The following is a 20,949-nucleotide window of genomic DNA, read 5'->3' on the forward strand; positions in this document are numbered from 1 at the left end:
GAATTTTGAAATGGGCATAATTTCTAAAAAACAATTTCCTATGCATCCTTTTTCACAAGGTTCGTGGAGAATGTGCTTCATGAAAAGGAATAAACCAACCAAGAAGACAACATTAAATCAAAGAAACAGAAATCTGTTATTTATTAACAGATGAAGGAGTCCAGGACAAAAGGTGTGCAACAGTCTTTGAAAGCAATCCATTCAAACTGGAGAAGTGAGGGCATCAAGAAAAAAATGAAACTAAGAAGAATACATGATGTTTCTGAAAGTATAGAGATGATTTGTAGTTCTTTCAGAATTTGGAAATGACCCAATTACAGCTAGAAAGAACAATCAAAATTGAAATAATTAACTCCAGAGACAACAAAAAAATTGTATAGAAAGGAAAATGTAATCATGTTCTACTTAAAAGGTTCAAGTTGTTGGGAGCAAAATGTGTCACCCTGCAATGTTCCTCTTTGGCATGTGGATGTATTCTAGGCTGATTATTTTTAAGAATCAGAAGGCTCACAAAGAAATTTTGACTTTCCACCTAAATGCCTAAAAGAATTTAGATAGAGGACCTGCTCCAGGAAGGGAACTATCACCACAGACAACTACAGTATAATTTGAATGGCATGGTAGACAGGGAGGAACTTAGCAAAGTCTGTTAAAATTCCTCTCTACGCCCCATAGCTTCTGTATGATCCAGAAAACATTTGTTTACCATTCACTGTTTTTCCTGTGAACTGTCTTCTTCTCCCTTGACGTCTCAGCCCCTACCAACTTCTCCTTAACTCTAGAGGACATGTAAGCCTCAACTGCCTAACTGCCCATGGGTCTCATTGTTATGGAGCCCACATACATATGTAACTAAATATTATTTTCTTTTGTTAATCTGACACATGTCAATTTAATTCTTTTTTTTTAAGTTTATGTATTTTCAGAGGGACAGAGGAAACTTGAGCAGGGGAGGAGCAGAGACAGAGAGAGAGAGGGAAAATCCCAAGCAGGCTCTGTGCTGTTAGGACAGAGCCCGATGCGAGGCTCAAACCCACAAAACTTGAGATCATCACCTGAACCAAAATCAAGAGTCAGACACTTAACCAACTGAGCCACCCAAATGCCCCTCAATTTAATTCTTTTTTACATTTTTAAATAGTTTATTTATTTTTGAGACAGAGAGAGACAGAGCATGAATGGGGGAGAGGCAGAGAGAAAGGGAGACACAGAATCTGAAACAGGCTCCAGGCTCTGAGCTGTCAGCACAGAGCCTGATGCGGGGCTCAAACCCACGAACCGTGAGATCATGACCTGAGCCAAAGTTGGAAGTTCCACCGCATGAGCCACCCAGGAGACTTCCTCAATTTAATTCTTATACTAGCCAAAAGAACATTGAAAGAGAAAGGAAAAATGTTCCATCCCCTATTGTTTTGGTATAGTTGGCAGGATCTTCACTGGCTGGAAAACCTCCTCCTGAGACTGTTGCAGATGAAGATATCCCGGGATCTGTGACAAAAGCCAGGAGAAGATAAGATTTCTTACCATGTCAGCTTCCTAGATCTCTGTCCACGGGGTCTCATGGAAGTGAAAGCAGGAAGAGAGAGCCCTTTGTCTGTTTCTCTCCTTTCTAAATTTACATTAGCAAGAGAAAATATTTTGGAAAACATTTGGGCATAATAACTCCAATACATTTGGTAATAAATGTTATTGATTTCTTATTGATCCTTTAACTCCCAGAGATGGTCACTTTTTTTGTCTCCATGGTGTCATTTGTCATAAGGAGTAAAAACCATAGGATAGAACAGAGGCATATGCCATACAGGGCTGTTCAAGCAGGCCTCAGAGACTGCTGAGTTGATAGTTCTTGCCAGACCATCATCTGTTTAAACAAACTTTGCTGTGGGTCCCTTAAGTAAAAATTAGATGAGGTTTTTCTTTTCATCTGATTATATGTATGTCCTGAAAGTTTGGCTTTGTGACCAATGAGAATATTCTCTCCGGTCTCTTCCATCTGGAAGGAGTACTTAGTGGGGTACACCTTGGCGTCAACTAGACCAGGGTTCCCAGACTTGAAGTCACAAACAGCACTGTCTTAGTCCAGCCAGGACAGTTTTCAGGGAAGTTGATCATAAAGAGACCCAGACCATAAGGAGCCTTTGTCATCTCAACCTTCATTGCTTCGTAAGTGCTGGAAAAGTCCCATTCCAGTATTACCTGTCTGGTGTTACAGATGAGGGGGTTTGTGATTAGAAGCATCTCATGTTCCTGTGAGAGACCAGAGATAGCATTTTCACTACACCATCCTTAATGCCTGTGCAAAGAAGGCCTCTGCTCTCTTAGACTATCTTTGGGAGTGAACTTTCTGGACCTTGTGAGCACTGCATATTCTAAGCTCTCTTCAAAGATGCTTCTTGTATACCTGGTTGAGCCATAAGAAAGCTCACTGGTTTGAGTCACTAATGAGAATAGAACCTATTCAGCAATGGCCAGATGATCAATCTTTTGAATAACAAAAAACTTATAATTAACAACTTTTAGAGAGCTGTCATCCTAAACAGCTGTCCTACTGGCACCTGGGGAAAGACCAAATTAAAAAGTGCATACAAAGAAATATAATAGCTTAGCCTTAGGGACTCCTTTTTATAAGATAAAAGAATAGAAATTAAACCAAAAATTAAAATCTACATCCAGGGGTACCTGGGTGGCTCAGTAGGTTAAGCATCTGACCGGCTCAGGTCATGATCTCATGGTTCCGGGGTTCTAGCTCTGTGTTGGGCTCCGTGCTGACTGACAGCTGGACTGTCACAGATTCTGTGTCTCCTTCTCTCACTGCCCCTCCCCTGCTTGTGCTCCGTCTCTCTCTCAAAAATAAATATATAAAAAAAATTTTTAACCGACATCCAACATAAATTCCCCCCTTAAAATCCAAAGAATTAAGCGTGGCACCTTCTGGTACACCTGGTAATTTTATGTCTGAGAACTAAAAAACCACAAACTGGAGATATCTTTAAGGGGGGGGGGGGAGCAAATCTTGCTAAGATGGTTTTGAGTCCTAAGGCATGGCTTGGCTTTCTGGCCTACCTGGACAGGCCAGGCTATGGATTCTTTCTTTTGGCTATCTTTGGGAGTGACTGGATCTTAAGAAGGTAGTAACCTTTGCATGCTCTTTGAAGATACCTCTTAAGTCCATGAAGTTGCTCAGTACTACCAGAAATTTTTACTGTTTGTCTCAGCTAAAAAATGACAAGATGTTTAAAAGGATTTTAAGTAGCTCTATGGTTAAAATTGAGCAGAAATTAGAAGCTTTTATTCAGAGCCTGATAGGATTTTTTTTTAATTTACCTCCACTAAGCTAAAATAAAACTACGTACCCAAAGGGAAAAGAGCAATTTGTAGATAATGTAATTGGATGTGCAGATCAGCCCGTTGATATCATTTAGGTTGCAACCCAATTCTTTGGGAAAAGAAAAAAAAATGAGAGCAGCTGTCCTAATCTTACAAATTTTTGCAAAACTAAAAACAGCTCTACAGGTAATCCCAAATCCAGGAATTCTTTTTTGCCAATTCTAAAACCTCCCCTACTTATCTCAAAAGACTTGTAAAAATTAGCCTTAGTAAACCAAAGTCCTTCTAGGAGGCATTCACCACCTTTCTCAGCCTCTGAAAGATGTAACTCTTGCTCTGTCTTTGAAATGTAAACAATCCAGGGGGTATCTAAAATAATGCCCACACTCACCTAAGAGTAAAGGGGAAAAAAACAAAGAGGTAAAGATGACTTTAAAAAACAACAAACTTAAGACCACAGACTCCTTAAGATTACTTCCAGGGACAAATATAAATCTTAAAAGTAGTCTCAGTATGACTTTGGCTCAGGTCATAATTTCACAGTTCATGGGTTTGAGCCCCATGTCAGGCTCTGTGCTGACAGCTCAGAGCCTGAAGCCTCCTTCAGATTGTGTCTCCCTCTCTGCTCTGCCCCCTTGCACTTATCTTTCTCTCTCTAAAATAAATATACATTAAAAAAAATTGTTTAAGTCTTCTCCACAAACACGAAAAGACTTTAGCCATCTGAGCAAATTAACTTTATTCCAACTGTTACTTATAAACTAGCAAGTTTTATATAGTTTAAAATCTCTTGTGTTTGTCCATAGGTACATCTATGTAGGTACATTNATCCCCCCCTCCCCCCACATCCATCAGTCCTCAGTTTTTGTCAGCATTCAAAAGTCTCTCATGGTTTGCCTCTACCTCTTGATGCTATTCTCAAAATTAATTTGGAAAAGAGCTCTATGTAACTGACAAAAATAAGCGCTTATATAAATTCACTCTTTCTAAACTCTCAGAAATATAGAAACTAAGCCAAATGCTTTCTAGGTTCATATGATCTGAGAAAACTCTTTGATAAATAAAAAGTAGCTTAATTTCCTTAGTTTAATTAATACAGACATGTCTTTAGGGTTATCAACACTAAGTGTCATATATTTACTCTACCTAGGTTTACTAATCAAGTAAGTTCATGTTATATCTCTTACAAAATTTGTCAATGAGAAAAATGCTTGGAATGACAGCTGCCTTTGTCTAATGTCTCATTAAGTTTTTGTGAATAATGTAATCATCATTACTGGGGCACCTGGGTGGCTCAGTCAGTTAAGTGTCTGACTTCGATTCAGGTCATGATCTCACAGCTTGTGAGTCCAAGCCCCCTGTCTGGCTCTGTGCTGACAGCTCAGAGTCTGCAGCCTGCTTAGGATTCTGTGTATCCCTCTCTCTCTGCCTCTCTCCCACTTGTGCTCTGTCTCGATCTCTCAAGAATAAATAAACATTAAAAAAATTTTAAGAAAAAAAAACTTAAATTATATTTAAAAACTCATTGTTGAAAGCAAACGATTTAGATAGATGTAAGTGAGATAGGAATTTTTAGGCAAACTTTTAATATAGGTTTATCTACTTACTTCCTTCTCCTTTAGAGAAACTAAAGATAAATCTGGGTCTGTTAGTAAACAAAGTTTTGTGCTTTACTTGACAGAATGCAATATGAAGAAGTACTAAGTTCCTAGAAATTGTGAAATGTTTTTATAAATTTGCCAATCTAAAGAATGCTGGTATAACAGTTCACAAATGCTCACTATAGGTATACTATAGGTATACCTCAGAGATACTGTAATCTCAGTTCTAGACCATGGCAATAAAGTGAACATTGCAATTAGATGAAACAAATGAATTTTCTGGTTTCCCAGTACATATAAAATTTATGTTTACACAATACTGTAACTTATTGGGGCACCTGGGTGGCTCAGTTAGTTAAGCGGCCAACTCTTGATTCCAACTCTTGATTCCAGCTCAGGTTGTGATCTCATGGTTCGTGGGATCAAGCCCTGCATCAGGCTCTGCACTGACAGTACAGAGCCTGCTTGGGATTCTCTCTCTCCCTCTCTCTCTGTCTCAAAAGAAAATAAATAAGCTTTTAAAAAGTTTCTGGGGGGGGGTGCCTAGGTGGCTCAGTTAAGCATCCAATTTCGACTCAGATCGTGATCTCACAGTTCATGATCTCACAGTTCATGAGTTTTAGCCCCACACTAGGCTCTGTGCTGGTGGTCCAGAGCATGCTTGGGATTCTCTCTCTCTCTCTCTCTCTCTCTCTCCCTCTGTCCCTTCCCCACTTGCCCCCCCCCAAATAAACTAAAGATTTTAAAAAGTTTTTTCAAAAAAAATACTATAGCTTATTAAGTGTTCAATAGCATTTTATCAAAAAATGCATATAACTTAATTTAAAAATACTTTATTGCTAAAAACTGTTAACCATCATCTGAGTTTCCAGTGAGTTGTAATCTTTTTGCTGCTGGGGGGTCTTATCTCAGCGTTGATGGCTGCTGACTGATCTCGGTGGCTGTGGCAATCTCTTAAAGGTAGACAACAATGAAGTCTGCTACAACTGACTCTTCCCTTCATGAACCATTTCTCTGTAGCATGTGGTGCTGCTGTTTGATAGCATTTTACACACAGCAGAACTTCTTTCAAAACTGCGGTCCCTCCTCTCCAACCCTGCCACTGCTTTATCAACAAAGTTTATGTAATATTCTAAATCCTTGGTTGTCATTTCAACAGTCTTCACAGAATCTCCACCAGGAAACTAGTTTCTTCACTCATCCATAGGAGGCAACTCCTCATCTGTTCAAGTTTGATCATGAGATTCTGATAATTTAGTCACATCTTCAGGCTCCACTTCTAATTCGGGTTCTCTTGCTATTTCCACCACAGCTGCAGTTACTTCCTCTCCTCAAGTCTTGAGTCCCTCAAAGTCATCAATAAGGGTTGCATTCAATTTCTTCCAAACTTCTCTTCATGTTATTATTCTGACCTCTTCCCATGAATCACGAATGTCCTTAATGTCATCTAGAATGGTGAATCCTTTCCAGAAGGCTTTCAATTTCCTTTGCCTAGATACATCAGAGGATGGATCTCTATGGCAGCTATAGCCTTGCAAAATATATTTCTTAAACAATAAGACTTGAAATCAAAATGACTCTTTGATTCATGGACTGCAGAATGAATGCTATGTTACCAGGCACAAAAACAGTATTAATCTTGTACATTTCCATCAGAGTTCTTGAGTGACCAGGTACACTGTCAATGAGCAGTAATAATTTAAAAGAAATCTTTTCGGAGCAGTAGGTCTCAACAGTGGGCTTAAAGTATTTAGTAGACCATGTTGTAAACAGATGTGCTGTCATCCAGGCTTGGTTGTTCCACTTCTAGAGCACAGGCAGGGTAGATCTAGCTTTCTTAAGGACTCTAGGATTTTCAAATAGGAAATGAGCACTGGCTTCAACTTCTAGTCACCAATAGCATTAGGTCCTACCAAGCACTTTTGATGCTTTGAAGCCAGGCACTGACTTCTCTCTAGCTACAGAAAGTCCTAGATGGCACCTTCTTCTAATAGAAGGCTGTTTCGTCTATACTGGAAATTTAGTTTAGTATAGCCATCTTCATTAACTATCTGAGCTAGAACTCCTGATTCACTTGCTATAGCTTCTACATTAGCATTTGGTACTTCACTTTACAATTATAGAGACAGCTTCTTTCCTTAACCCTCATTAACCAACCTTTGGTAGCTTCAAACTTTTCTTTTGCAGCTTCTTCACTTCTCACAGCCTTCACAGAAATGAAGAGAGTTAGGGCCTTGTTCTGGAATAGGTCTTGTCTTACAGAAATGTTATGGCTGGTTTGATCTTCTACCTAGACCACTAAAACTTTCTCCATATCAGCAATAAGACTGTTCCACTTTCTTATCATTTGTGTGTTTGCTAGCAGTACTTCTAATTTCCTTCAAGAACTTTTCCTTTGCATTCACAACTTGGCTAATTGGTACAAGAGACCTAGCTTTCATTCCATCTTGGCTCTCGATAAGCCTTCCTCACTAAGCTGAATCATTTCTAGTTTCTGATTTTAAAGTGAGAGATGCATGACTCTCCCTTTCACTTCAACACTTAGAGGCCACTGAAGGGTCATTAATTGGCCACATGTCATTAATGTTGTGTCTCAGAGAATAGGAAGGCCCAAGGAGAGGGAGAAAGACCAGGAAACTACTGGTCAATGGAGGAATCAGAACACCCACATTTCTCTGTCTTATAGGAGGAGCAGGACTTATGGTGCTTCAAAACAATTACAACAGCAACATCAAAGATCACTGATCACAAATCACCATAACAAATATAGTAATAATGAAAAAGTTAGAAATATTATGAGAATTACCAAAATGTGACACAGAGACATGAAGTGAGCAAATGCTGGAAAAATGGGGTCAACAGATTTGCTGAACACAGGGTTACCACCAACCTTCAATTCATTTAAAAAAAAAAAAAGCATCAATATCTGCAAAGTATAATAAAGCAAAGAGCAAAAAAAAAAAAAAGTGAGGCATGCCTATACTTATTTTACTAGAAATTAATATTTCTAAGGGCTAAGAATTCTTATTAATATATGTAGTCAAAGCTACTAGAAGTAATAAAGAAAATAAGCCTATAATACAAGGAAGGCAGAATGTGTTTTCAAGAAAAGATATGAAATATGGAGAGGTTTTTGTTAAAGGAAAGAAAGAAAATTTGTCTTAGAGTAAAACTAGTTATGAGACAGGAAATTATAAAATCTGAATGTAAAAAACAAAGTTGTAGGTTTGTAGAAAAGGAATATTTGAAGAGAAATTTTAATGTGGGCCCAAGCTGGTTAAAATTAAAATTAACTTATTTAACAATGAGTTTTAATATCAAAAGTATACTGGGGCAAAATCAGAATTTGATTTTTCTCTCTTATAATAAAAGCACAAAGTTGGGATGCCAAGATGGCTCAGTTGGTTAAGTGTCCAATTCTTGATTTCGGCTCAGGTCATCTCACAGGTTCATGGGTCCAAGCCCTTGCATGGGGCTCTGCAATAACAGCATGGAACCTGTTTGGAATTCTCTCCTGCCCTCTCTTTCTCACTCTCTCTCTCTGCCCCTCCTCAACTCGCACACGCACATGCATGCTCTCTCTCTCTAAAATAAATAACTTTTTTAAAGGGCAAAGTTTTCTTGGTCTGCTCTCAATAACAAAAAATTATGAAGGGATTTTCTTTGCCCTTAATCTGCCCACTAGAAAACAGAATTTTTGTGTTTTTTTCAAAATAATGTCCTGTGCTTCATATTGCTTAATCAAGTTTTTGATTACTTAAGAAAACTGAATATTATATATTCTCACTATTAAAAGGGTTAAGGTTTTCTTTTATGCAGACATTTGACTTTCTATATTTGCCTGTTAAGTCTTAATTGGAACTTGGATAAATAGATAACTACATACTGTTCCATAGTGACCTATTTTTAAAGTTTTTGATATCTTTTGACAAAGTTCCTCAGAATCGAATCCTATTCAAATAGCTTTGGAATTTTTCAAAGGGCCTCATGAAAAAAAAAAAAGCAAAAAGATCAGATCTCTTTTTTATAAGGAGAGAGAACAAATCAGGCTTATTTGGGGGTGCCTAGATGGCTCCGCTGGTTGACCATCTGACTCTTAATTTCAGTTCAGGTCATGATCTCACAGTAATGAGATAGAAACCCCACCCCCACCCCACTCTGAGCATGGAGCCTACTTGTGACTCTATCCCTCCCTCTCCCTCCCCCACATGAATGTGTGCTGGCATGCTCACTGTCAAAAAATAGAAATTAAAAAATAATTTTTTAATTAAAAAAATTTTTTAAATAAACTTGGCTTATTTGATGTTATTACATGAGAAGCATTTATCATGTAAGTGATGATAAATCTTATGTTATACTGTATGGGTAAATATTATCAATAGTAATGTTCTAGAAACTGTATAAAATTTCCAAAATTCTGATATGTCCTGGTATACTGTTATCAATCATAATTCTAGTTATTGTCTTAAAATGTTGTATGTCACAGAAATAACCAATTTTCTTGTCAACTCCATTGTAGTAAGTTCTAATCAGATCATTAACCACTGACATTTTTAAGTCTTTTATCATTTATATACAGTTATTTTACTCAGGTGCTTTTACAAAAGTGTTCCTGCAAAAATGCTTCATATTCAAGAAGATTCATGGAAAAGACTCTAGAAGACAGGTTTCTGACAACTTTAAGATCATAAAATTTAACTGGGTAAAAATTTCCAGAACTATCAGAAAAACTGGATTCCAGCAAAAGAATTATATGGGACTAAATAAACGGAGGAGAATAACTATAATTTTTAAGACTTTTTGTTTGAATATTGTTTGCTCTTTAATCTTTTATTTCCCATATATAAGGAAACTTTTCCTCTAGGCCAAATATAAGCTTACAGCAATTAGGTAAATCATATCTTTATAAGCATGATTGAGACGTTTATATTTTTCTCTGTACCTGACCCCTCCAGAATTTAGAAACTCTCAGTGAATGTTCTTATTTTTATGCCAACATTATTTATTTGCTTAATTTCAATAAGAATCTGTTGTCCTTATAACAAGAGACAACTGTAAACACTGGTTATATTACCAGAACTCTGACTGGAAGATCATATTTGAGAGAGAGATGCACCGATTCAGATATGACCAGACAGCTTTAAGGAACCAAGGTTGACTATAGAGCCAATAAAGCCCCTTGGAAAAACTGGCCTGATACCTTGCTTACAAGGTTCCTAGCAGCCTTTCCAGGTGAATGACAAAAGGTAACTTCCTGGCAGGTGTAGGAACCTCAGGATATTTGGGAGACCTTGAAAAGAGAGGAATTATATTGTAGACAAAGTCTAATGGCAAGTATTTGGCTTGGTTTCATTTCTTAGGCTTTGGAGGCTGTAAAAAGTTCAATCTGAAGTTCCCTTTATAAACAGTTTCACCAAAGCAGACTTAAAAGAGCCTGTATGGGGTACCTGTGTGCCTCAGTTGATTAAGCATCTGACTTTTGATACTGGCTCAAGTCCTGATCTTGCAGTCGTAAAATCAAGCCCTGCATTGGCTCCACACTCTGATTCTCTCTGCCTGTCTCTCTGCCTCTCCCCTGCTCTCTCTCTAACATTTAAAAAAACTGGTAATAAAAGAGCCTATATGATCGATTGCTATTCTTGCTGCATTTATGCAAATAATTGGGCCAATTTATTAAATTTAGGCTTATTTTGCAAACAAATTATTCTTAATTTGGCTATCTTTGGTAGAAATGAGTGGTTATAGAGAGAAAAAAATGTTTCAATAGCACAGCTTTGTGGATATTATATTCTAATACTGTTCATTCTAAATTGGACTAGATCTTAAATTCTTCTAGTTTCTCCAATGCCTGACTACAACTCTCCAAACTAATGTTCTCAATTTTGCTCTGATCCTTCTGAGGTAGAATCAATGAAAACTGAAACTGCCCTTCCTGAAGTCCTGCAAACTGAACAACTTGATGCAAACCTCAGAGAAATCACCCTAATAATTCATGTTTAGAAAACCTGTTGCTGGGGCGCCTGGGTGGCTGGGTTGGTTAGGTGTCCGACTTCAGCTCAGGTCATGATCTCATGGTTCATGGGTTCGAGCCCCACGTTGGGCTCTGTGCTGACAGCTCAGAGCTTGGAGCCTGCTTTGGATTCTCTGTCTCCCTCTCTCTCTCTGCCCCTCCCCCACTCACACTCTGTCTGTCTCTCTCAAAAATAATAAACATTTAAAAAAATTTAAAAAAATAAAAGAAACCCTGTTGCTATATGGGCCCCTGAGAAAGTTTGCCTGAAGACACAATGACATAATTAGAGACATTCAAACTATAAAAGATGCTTCGACCCTTATATCTAGAAATTTTCTCATTACCCTCAGAACTCAGAAATTGGCTGATAATCTGTTCCAATCATTAACTATTGTTCTTCTTTTCTTTCTGTAGAAATGTCTTATTAAATACCTAATTGCATGTATACCATAGGCCTATTTCTGGAAGCCTACCCGCATCACTACCTCCTGAAATGAGTTTAACTGAACTGACCTATTGTCAAGATTGTGACTGATCCACTGAGATCAAACAATCTACCAACTCAATTTTAGGACTGTAGGGGAGCAAAATCTGCTCACCAAAATGTGCCTCTCTAGCATGTAGATGATTCTAGGCTGATAATTTTTAAGAATCAGGAAGCTCATGGGCACCTGGGTGGCTCAGTAAGTTAAGCATCCAACTCTTGGTTTCAGCCCAGATCATGATTTCACAGTTTGTGAGTTCGAGCCCCACATCAGGTTCTGTGCTGACAGCGTGGAGGCTGCTTGGGATTTCTCTCTCCCTCACTCTCTGCCCCTCCCTGGCTCACTCTCTCTCTTTCTTTCAAAAAAAAAAAAGAAAAGAATCAGAAGTCTTACAAAGAAACTTTGACCTTTCCCCTAAATGCCTAGAAGAATTTAGATAGAGAAACTGCTCTAGGAAGAGAACTATCACCATAAATAACTACAGTAAAACTTGAACTTGGTAGAGAGGAACTTTGCAAAGTCCATTAAAATTCTTCTCTATGCCCTACTGTTTCTGTATATCCAGCAAATATTTGTTTACCAAACACTTACTCTTTTTCATCTTTCCTTTTAGGTCCCAGACCCATACCCAACTTCTCCTTAGCTCTGGGTGGCATATAAGCCTCAAATGCCTGAATTCCTGTGGACCTCATATTCTTATGGAGCACCCATACTTGAATAACTAGATAGGATTTTCTCCTGTTAATCTGCCTAAGAACCTCAAAGGACAGAGGAGAATTTCCCATCCCCCAAATGTGTAAAAATATTTACATTGCCATATGTAAACAGTATCAAAATTTGACTAAATTTTTAATAAAATGTGGGCAAAGAGATAGGAGAGCTTAATCATCATCTTCTTATAGGCAATCCACAGATACTATTTATAAGAGAAAAAATGACATAAGTATGTTATTTAGAAAATATTTAAATAAATTCCAGGATAAAAATTATTGCCTGAGGAAAAAAAGGAAATAGAATATAGAGTTATTCTGGTTATTAGAAGCCTGTAGTGGCTTCTTTTTTTTTTTTTTTTTTAAATTTTTTTTTTTTTTTAGGGGGNGAACCCACGAACCGCGAGATCATGACGTAAGTGAAAGTCGGACGCTTAACCGACTAAGCCACCCAGGCGCCCCCCCCCTTTTTTTTTTTAATGTTTTATACTATCTGATAAACATAAAGGTTAAAATAAAGTTTCCTTGTGTTAAATATGGTGAAGAAAACATCTGTTTTTGAGAACTCTGAAACTTTGAAAAATGCTAGTATATCAGTCTATGGAAACTCCCTCACAAAAAATTTAAGTGGAATGTTTTATACTTCTAATTACACTGAAAAGCAAAGAGATGACTTTAAAATTCTTGGTTTCAACAATTCTCTGAAAGACTAAGAACAAAGATACATATCTGAAATAATATTAATTTCTTAATTTCATTTGTTCCTGTAGCTCACTCTTGGTCTAAGGTCACAATTCAGTCTTCCTTTGTCAAAATGCTTTTCAGAGTTTCCAGCTGTAATTTCAAAAACAGTACTAGAACAATACAGAATTGTGAAGCTATAAACAATGAATGATAAGAGAAATAAACTAACAGGAAGAAAAAAACATTCACAAGGGTTCCAATCTTTAAGGAGAGAGAAAGTCTCTCTCTCTTTTTCCTAAAGAAAAATATAGCTTAAAACATTCAATCATACAAAAAAAGAATGGCTTTGACATTTTCACACTTAGCATATGATATTGTGATTTGCAGTATTTTTTGGTCGTCTATCCACAATTCTTGGCTTATAGTTCTCCAAACTCTTGGAATTTCCTGAGTATTAACAGCAAAGGGTGCATCTTTTGTTATAATATTCAGTCTTTTGTCCTTAGATCCTGAAATAGCTTTAGAGCATAAAGGTGAAATGAGTGTCATATTATTCATAACAAGCTCCCCACCCTGTTCAACCACACCTGATTTTTTTTAAGTTTAGTTTTTTATTTTTGAGGGAGAGGAGAGAGAGAGAGTGAAGAGAGAGAATGAACAGGGGCAGGGGGGACAGGCAGAGAGAGGGAGAGAAAGAGAATCCCAAGCAGGCTCTGTGCTGTCACTGCAGAACCTGATGTGGGGCTCGAACCTATGAACAGTGAGATCATGACCTGAGCCGAAATCAAAAGTCAGATGCTTAACCAACTGAGCCACCCAGGCGCCCATCAACCACACCAGACTTTATGTTAATGAGGTGACTTGTGGAATGCCCCCACTTAACCTTAGGATGAGAGTTGACTGCCAGAGGAACCATGTGTTTAGAGTTAGAACTTCCAGTCCCACACTCCCTCACCTCCAAGGAGTAAGGAGGGCCTGGAGATTGTGATCAATCACCATAAGCCAATGATCTGATCAACCACATCCATGTAATCAAGCTTCCACAAAAATCCCTAACCCATGGGGTTCTGAGAATTTCCAGGTTGGTGAATACATGGAGGTCCTGGGAGAGTGACACACCCAGAAGGCAAGGAAGTTCTGTGCCTCTTCCCACATACCTGCCCTTTGCATCTCTTGGCCATTCTGGAGTTACATCCTCTAATAATAAACCTCTAATATAGTAAGTAAAATATTTTCATGAGTTCTCTCAGCCCTCTAACAAATTTATGGAACCCAAGAAGTGGGTGATAGGACCATTTGATCTGTAGCCAGCTAGTCAAAACCTGAACTTTGCCAGTGGCAGCTAAATAGGGAGGGAAAGCAGTCCTGTGGGTCTATGCCCTTCATCTGTGGGATGTGAAGCTATCCTCTCAGACAGGGTCATTACTGCATTAAACTGTAGGATACCCAGCCGATCCTGCAGAGAATTGTTTGGTGTGGGGGAAAAAACCTACACATCTGCTAACCAGAAGTGAAGTGCATACTGTGTGCTGTAGTAAAGAAGAGACACACAGGAGTGTTTTATCCTAATGTAAAACATCAACTGCTTTTGTAAAAAAAAATTTTTTTAGAAAAGTTGAAATTTGCCAGTTTCAATGGCAGCTGATTTTTTTACCTAATTTTTAGGTAAATCCCACTAAAAGATGAAAAAATAACTATTTGGTTAAACCACATATTTGGTAAACTTAGTCTATATGCGACAAAGTGTAACTCATCTAAATAAGAAAACTGTTTATTCAACTGATTTTATTTAGTAAAACACTAGAACTACAAATCCTTCTAATGATGAGAACAAGATGTAAAAGTCAAGCTTATCTCTGCACCCAAATGCAACAAAACATAATGACACAGAAGTAGGAGCAAAAACTTTAAAAAAAGGATATACATCCCAAACCAGTATGTAGACCGAAGGCATGTAATTTAAATTGTGACCTAAATTCTCCTGAGCTATAATCAGATCATAAAACCTTTATTCTCATTCTCACAAAGCTAAACTTCTGACAACAGAAAATAGCCTGAATTCCATCTTTTTGTCAAGAAACTCAAGCAAGATCACCTCATATGTGAAAGCCCTCTGGGGGAATATTCCTAAGAAGAATATATTAACCTCACAAGTATTTAACTGATTAAACTTTATTTGATTCTATATTTGGTGTAACTCATCACAAATTTTGTAAAGAAAATTTATGACACCCCAGGAATATGGAAAATGGAAAGAAATTTATCAAGGAAATACTTCCAGTAATAAAGAATCAGTGACAATAAAAAATGGGTAGATTGTTTTCTTCAGCTGTTCTGCATCTTTGTAACAGATAAGAGTTCCAAGCAGTATAAAACATAGACACTGTTTTTTAATCCAAAAGAATGTATAGTTGTGTCCTGAACAATCTATAATCCTTTGAAAACAAGTTCAGTGTTGTTGGAAAGCCTCTGGTGAACTAAAGCCAGAAAACAATGTTTAAGATATTCTTCTACTCCTATACTAAAAGATGGTGGTTATTTAAGTGTGTATCTGCATAGCTGCTTAACATATGAGACTTTTATTAATAAACCAAATGTATGCTCCCTAACACTGTACTATGTTCTAATAAGCTCCTATTTCACTAACATTCTAGAAAACTTCCCACAGAACATCCGTATAGGGTAGGTAGGTGATATGGCTCTTCAGTTCCTGTGATGTGCTACTCCACTGTTAAGATTCCTATAAAGAAATGCTCAGAAATAAACAGATCAGAATCAGGACTCTTTTACTCTTATGGCCTTTCATTTTGTGTCTTTTATATTTTAAAAATAAAAGTGCTACTAAGATGTAAATCTTCTCAACAAATGCAGGATTAGAGATTTAAAAAAAAAAATCTCAGTTCTAATGACTCTAGACTTAGGGCTTCTGTCTCTCTGTGAGCAATGACACAGGACAGGGTATTACATCAACCAAGAAAGAAGAAAATCACCACCACAACAAAGAAACTTACATAGATACTCTGTAGCACTATAGTCATATCCACAAAACTCAATTATAGTGAAAAAGCTATAAGCTTATTGCTGGCTTATCTTTGCTAGCTGGATTTCACAAAACCATCCCCTCACCAAAAAGAAAAAAGGAAGGGTGGATGGATGCTAAAGTTTTCTTTTGAAGGTGATACAATTTTGAACTTTAAAAAAGTAAAGCTATTCAATTATACTGCAGAATAAATTATTCTTAATGAAATAGTACTTATAGATTTATAGGGATTGTGATACAATACACTTTAAAATAATTGTTCATCCTAAACTTACTTTCATGTTTTCTCCCTGCCTCTCTCCTTTTATTTGGTATAATAAAGCAGAGTAAAACTCCATTAATAAAGTTCATTGTTGGAATTCCTTACTTATAAATTTATTCTCCTATATAGTCAGACTATTACAAGAGGACTTAAAACTTTTCCTATGTGGAGACAGCAGACATCATCAAAAAAACATTTAAGTTTATTTATTCTGAGAGAGAGAGAGAGAGGAAGAGAGGGAGAGGGAGGGAGGGTAGGGGCAAAGAGAGAGGGGAGAGAGAAAATCTCAAGCAGGCTCCATGCTGTCAGCACAGAGCTTGACACAGGGCTTGATCTCACCAACTGTGAGATCAAGACCTGAGCCAAAATCAAGAGCTAGAATCTTAACTGACTGAGCTACCCAGGTACCCCAGAAATCATCAAGTTTCTAAAGAAGATAGCAGAAGTTCTGAACAGGTTTGGGTGAAGAGGTTGAACAATTTCCCAGTTTAGTCCTGTTCCAGATTCACAGCCTAAGTTTCCTACAATGTTTTAAATGTAAGTGCTCCACCTATGAATTCCTACCTACAGTCACAGAATTCAGGAGTATCAGATTGTTTAGTCCAACTGGAGTCGTGGATATGTCCTACAACATGCATGATGTGTGGTTCTCCAGCTTTTGCCTGCTCTTCCCAAGGCAACCTACCTCAAAACTGACAGTTCTGTTGTAAAATCTGTTCTAATATTATGGTTAGCATCACAGTCCTAAGGTATATAAAATGATTTCATATTATCCAAAAATTCCTTAGAGGGGAATTATTCTTTTAATCTTGATCCTAATATAGGATACATGCACCTGAGTATGTATGCAAGATATCCAACGGATTGTGATAAGAAAACATTATAACTTCCATTTGTACTTTTATATCATCCTTTTAATTTTTGTGTTATGTGATATATATAATTTATAGAAACAATCATACGTGTACGATTTAAAACAAAAATATTAGATACGCTAAAGGTGTGGATGAGCAAAATAATTTGGAGCCACTACTCCAGACACTTAATGTCCTTTCTTTTATTGTTTTCTTTAAACGTTAGGTCATGGAATTACCATTTGCACCAACATGAATAGACCCAGTGGATATTACGCTAAGTGAAACAAGTCTGACAGAGAAAGACAAATAGCATATGATTTCAATTCTATGTAGAATCTAAAAAACAAAACAAAATAAAACAGCAACTGACTCACAGATACAGGAAACTGTTGGTTACCAGAGAGAGAGGGGTTGGGGGCAGGCAAAATAGATGAAGGGGATTAAGAGATACAAACCTCCAGTTATAAAAGAAATAAGTCATGGGGACATAATGTACAGCATAGGGAATGTAGCCAATAATATTATAATAAGTCTGCATGACAGATGGTAACTAGACTTATTATAGGGATCATTTCATTATGTATGAAAATATCAAACCACTATGATGTGCATCTGAAACTAATAGGATATTGTATGTCAATTTTACCTCAATAAAAACAAAAGAATTAGTTACATAACCCAGTTGGTAATTTAAAATAGGACGGTGGAATTATATCAGAATTAACCAAGAAAAATCTTTAAAATACACTGCAGGCAGTAAGAATCAGTAGTGTAATGCAGAATACTTTCAGCAATACCAGAAGGCATCAGCAGAGGGCCTCTTGAAATCATAAAGAAAGCTTTCCAGTGACATCTTTCCCAAGTAAGCCAGGAAATGAATTAATTCCCTGCTACTGATATTTGCTAAAAAGATTTATGTTCAAATTAAATTGTCAACATCTGATTAAAACTCTGGCTCAGAAATCAAATATGAGAATTTCTTTCCAACTAAAAACTTTCACATCCAAAACAAGAAAGCAGTATTCAAATGTTAAATACTGCTTTCCAGATTATAACTCTGCACTGTAAGATCAAATTTTTCTAACAGCCTCAATAAAAGTGCTAATGCTACTTTTAAAGAATATAGGGGTGTCTGGGTGGCTCAGTCAGGTAAGTGCCTACTTCAGCTCAGGTCATGATCTTGTGGTTTATGGGTTCGAGCCCTGCATCAAGCTCTGTGCTAACATCAGAGCCTGGAGCCTGCTTTAGATTCTCTGTCTCCCTGCCCCTCCCCTGCTCTCACTGTCCCTCTCTCTCAAAAATAAACATTTAAAATTTTTTTTAGTTTTTTAAATCTCGGTGAAGTATAAAAACATCATAATATCACAAGTATGACAGAGAAACACATTTTCTATCTTACCATCCTAAAAAGAAATAAATGGCTAACAACAACTACAACAACTTTTACTTCTTAGGTCCCTACAGACCCAGACCACTCCTCTGTCATCACATCTGATTTCCTGGGAGATAATTTATTGCAAACCCAGAGACTTCTTTTACCTTATAAAATTTCTATTATTTTGAGCTGGGAATTACTTTTTTTTTAAGACGAAACCTGTTTGGATTTCAAGTATCACCAGACATTAAAGAAAACATTTTATAAAAAAGAACTGAGCAGTGATTAAAAAACAAATGTACCTGAAGCTCTAAGTATAATAAATGACTGGATTTTAGACATGCCACAAAAATACGGCCATACATTAAATAATTATGCAAACATAAAGAAAAATTAGGTGCTTAAGGTAAGAAATATTAAGTGACATTCTCCATCTTTAACACCATATTAAAAAGAAGATATAATTTGAAAGCATCTTACTCTTAAAAGCAAATATTTTAGAAACAAGAAATAAGTTCTTCAGAAAAGTGTTCTTTTCTAACATTCTCAAACTTACTAAGCATATGTATTTTTAAAGTACTATCTATAAAAATTTCAATTGTGCTGAAATAAATTCTATGAATTTCACCAAATGAAAATTAAAGATATTAAAAATAAGTCAGATTGTAAAAATGGAAAAACAATTTCAAAATGGAGCTATGTACACTGAGAGAATGGAACAGCACCCTAGAATTAGGAAAGTGATAGCTTAGCTCTTGTCCCTACTCAGTAAATACATAGCAGGATACTGTATTCTGTTCTGGACACCACAATTTAACAGGAATAGGGAAGAACTGGAATAATCAAGAGTTGATGAACCAATATGACTAAGTATTCAAAATTATGATGTGGAAGAACACTCCCATGCTTACTTCAGCATATATACAAAAGTGGAACAATACAATTGATTAGCATGGCCCATGCACAAGAATGACATTCAAATTTATTAAGCATTCCATATTTGTCATGGACCTCTGGGATCTTTAGTGAATTGCTGAAACCACAAATTTAGATCTGTGACTGTCAAGAATTTACTTGATGTGTAGTTTTCCAATGGAGCCCAGGAAGACTCTAAATTCATTTAGCATCCCAAGAATCCCCAGAATCTCATACCTAGGAAGTACTTTCAAGCCATTCTTTTAGGCCAACCGTCTTCTTGAGCCTATCTTCGCTAGGCTTTATCGATGGCTATGAGATTATTCTTGGAAAGACCCACAATAGAATAGTGGTCAAAGCATGACTTTTGGAGCTAGGCATGGTTCTGACATCCAGTCAACTTTTAACCAACTGTGTGAACTTGGTAAGTCATTTCAACCTCAATCTTCTGTTTTCCTCACTTATAAAGACAGTAATATTTTACAGTACAGTGTTGACAGTAAAGATTCATTATTGCATTCTATCATTTAGAATGCTTGGATAAATAAATATTTATTAAATTAAGAAATAAAAAAGAAGGGTAGCCTGCATGGCTCATTAGGTTAAGGGTCCAACTCCTGATTTCAGCTCAGGTCATGATCTCTCCGTTCGTGGGTTCCAGTCCTGTGTGGAGCTCTGCACTAACAGCATGGAGCCTGCTTGGATTCTCTCTCCCTCTCCCTCTGTCTTTCTCAAAATAAATAAATAAGCATTTAAAAAATAAATAAAGAAAAAAGGATATCCCAAGGACTAGGGATTATTAGCCTAGAGAAGGGATTATTCAGAAACACACATTATGAAAGAAATTCATCCCTGCAGAGGCATTACATTCTGTGACTGGCCCTAACTGAAGAAATACAATTTAATACAGATTCCAGTTTAATATGTTCGATTTGTTTAACAGATGCATGCACAGTAGAATGGGCTTCTTTGGAAGATTCTGAGGCCAGATAACCATTTGGAGAGAATGTTACAGAGATTAATAAAATGACTGTGTAAGTCCTTTCCAACCTCAATAAATACAATAAATATTGTGTTAATGAAAGGTTCAAAAAGATAGGTGAAACTTTCTTTAGTAGTATGCTCCAGAATTCTTGTTTTACTCCTCAGATAGTTATAGAAACTTGGCAGGGGAAACAACACCAGAAACATAGAATTAAAAACAATCACTGCTGCTGTCAGATTATCTGCCAGCTAGATTATCTGAAGCAAAGATAAATCAATAAGCTTGCATTTCCTACTTTAAAGTACTGTTCAGAGGTTAGACTATGGTGACTTCTGGAATTTCAACAATTTCACTGTGGCCTTTGACAGTGGGTATGGAAAGTAATGGGAACCTTCTATTCTTTTATCTGAATTTCTACTGTATTCATTTCAACTGTAAGAGTTAATTATCAAGCTTCAAATCTTACTTTAGATTTCTAAGACCAATTGTTCCCCCCCCCTTAGGTGTTTTAGGAAAATTAGTCTCCTTAGATGTATCTTCCCAAGACTTGGCAGGTTAACCAACTTTTGGCAGTCTAGGTCCTTCTGAGATCTTCTATACCCTCTGCCTTCATATTATACCCCTCACCCTAAGTACATGATAAAAATGTACACTATCAAACGAGCAAAAGAAAAAAACTGACTTAGTCATGTACT

At 36.9% G+C, this 20,949-nt stretch overlaps 1 protein-coding gene and 1 pseudogene across 6 annotated transcripts in view; one reads left to right on the forward strand and one right to left on the reverse strand.

Annotated features, from left to right (window-relative positions):
• The window catches only part of TMCC1 (transmembrane and coiled-coil domain family 1), a 261,826-nt gene that overhangs the window by 145,383 nt on the left and 95,494 nt on the right, over positions 1-20,949 (reverse strand). The gene's annotated exons all lie outside the window — the stretch shown is intronic.
• On the forward strand, positions 19,258-19,358 carry LOC144221193 (U6 spliceosomal RNA; annotated as a pseudogene).

Source organism: Crocuta crocuta, unplaced genomic scaffold (assembly GCF_008692635.1).
Source record: "Crocuta crocuta isolate KB4526 unplaced genomic scaffold, BGI_CrCroc_1.0 scaffold69-1, whole genome shotgun sequence".
Lineage (NCBI taxonomy): Eukaryota > Metazoa > Chordata > Mammalia > Carnivora > Hyaenidae > Crocuta > Crocuta crocuta.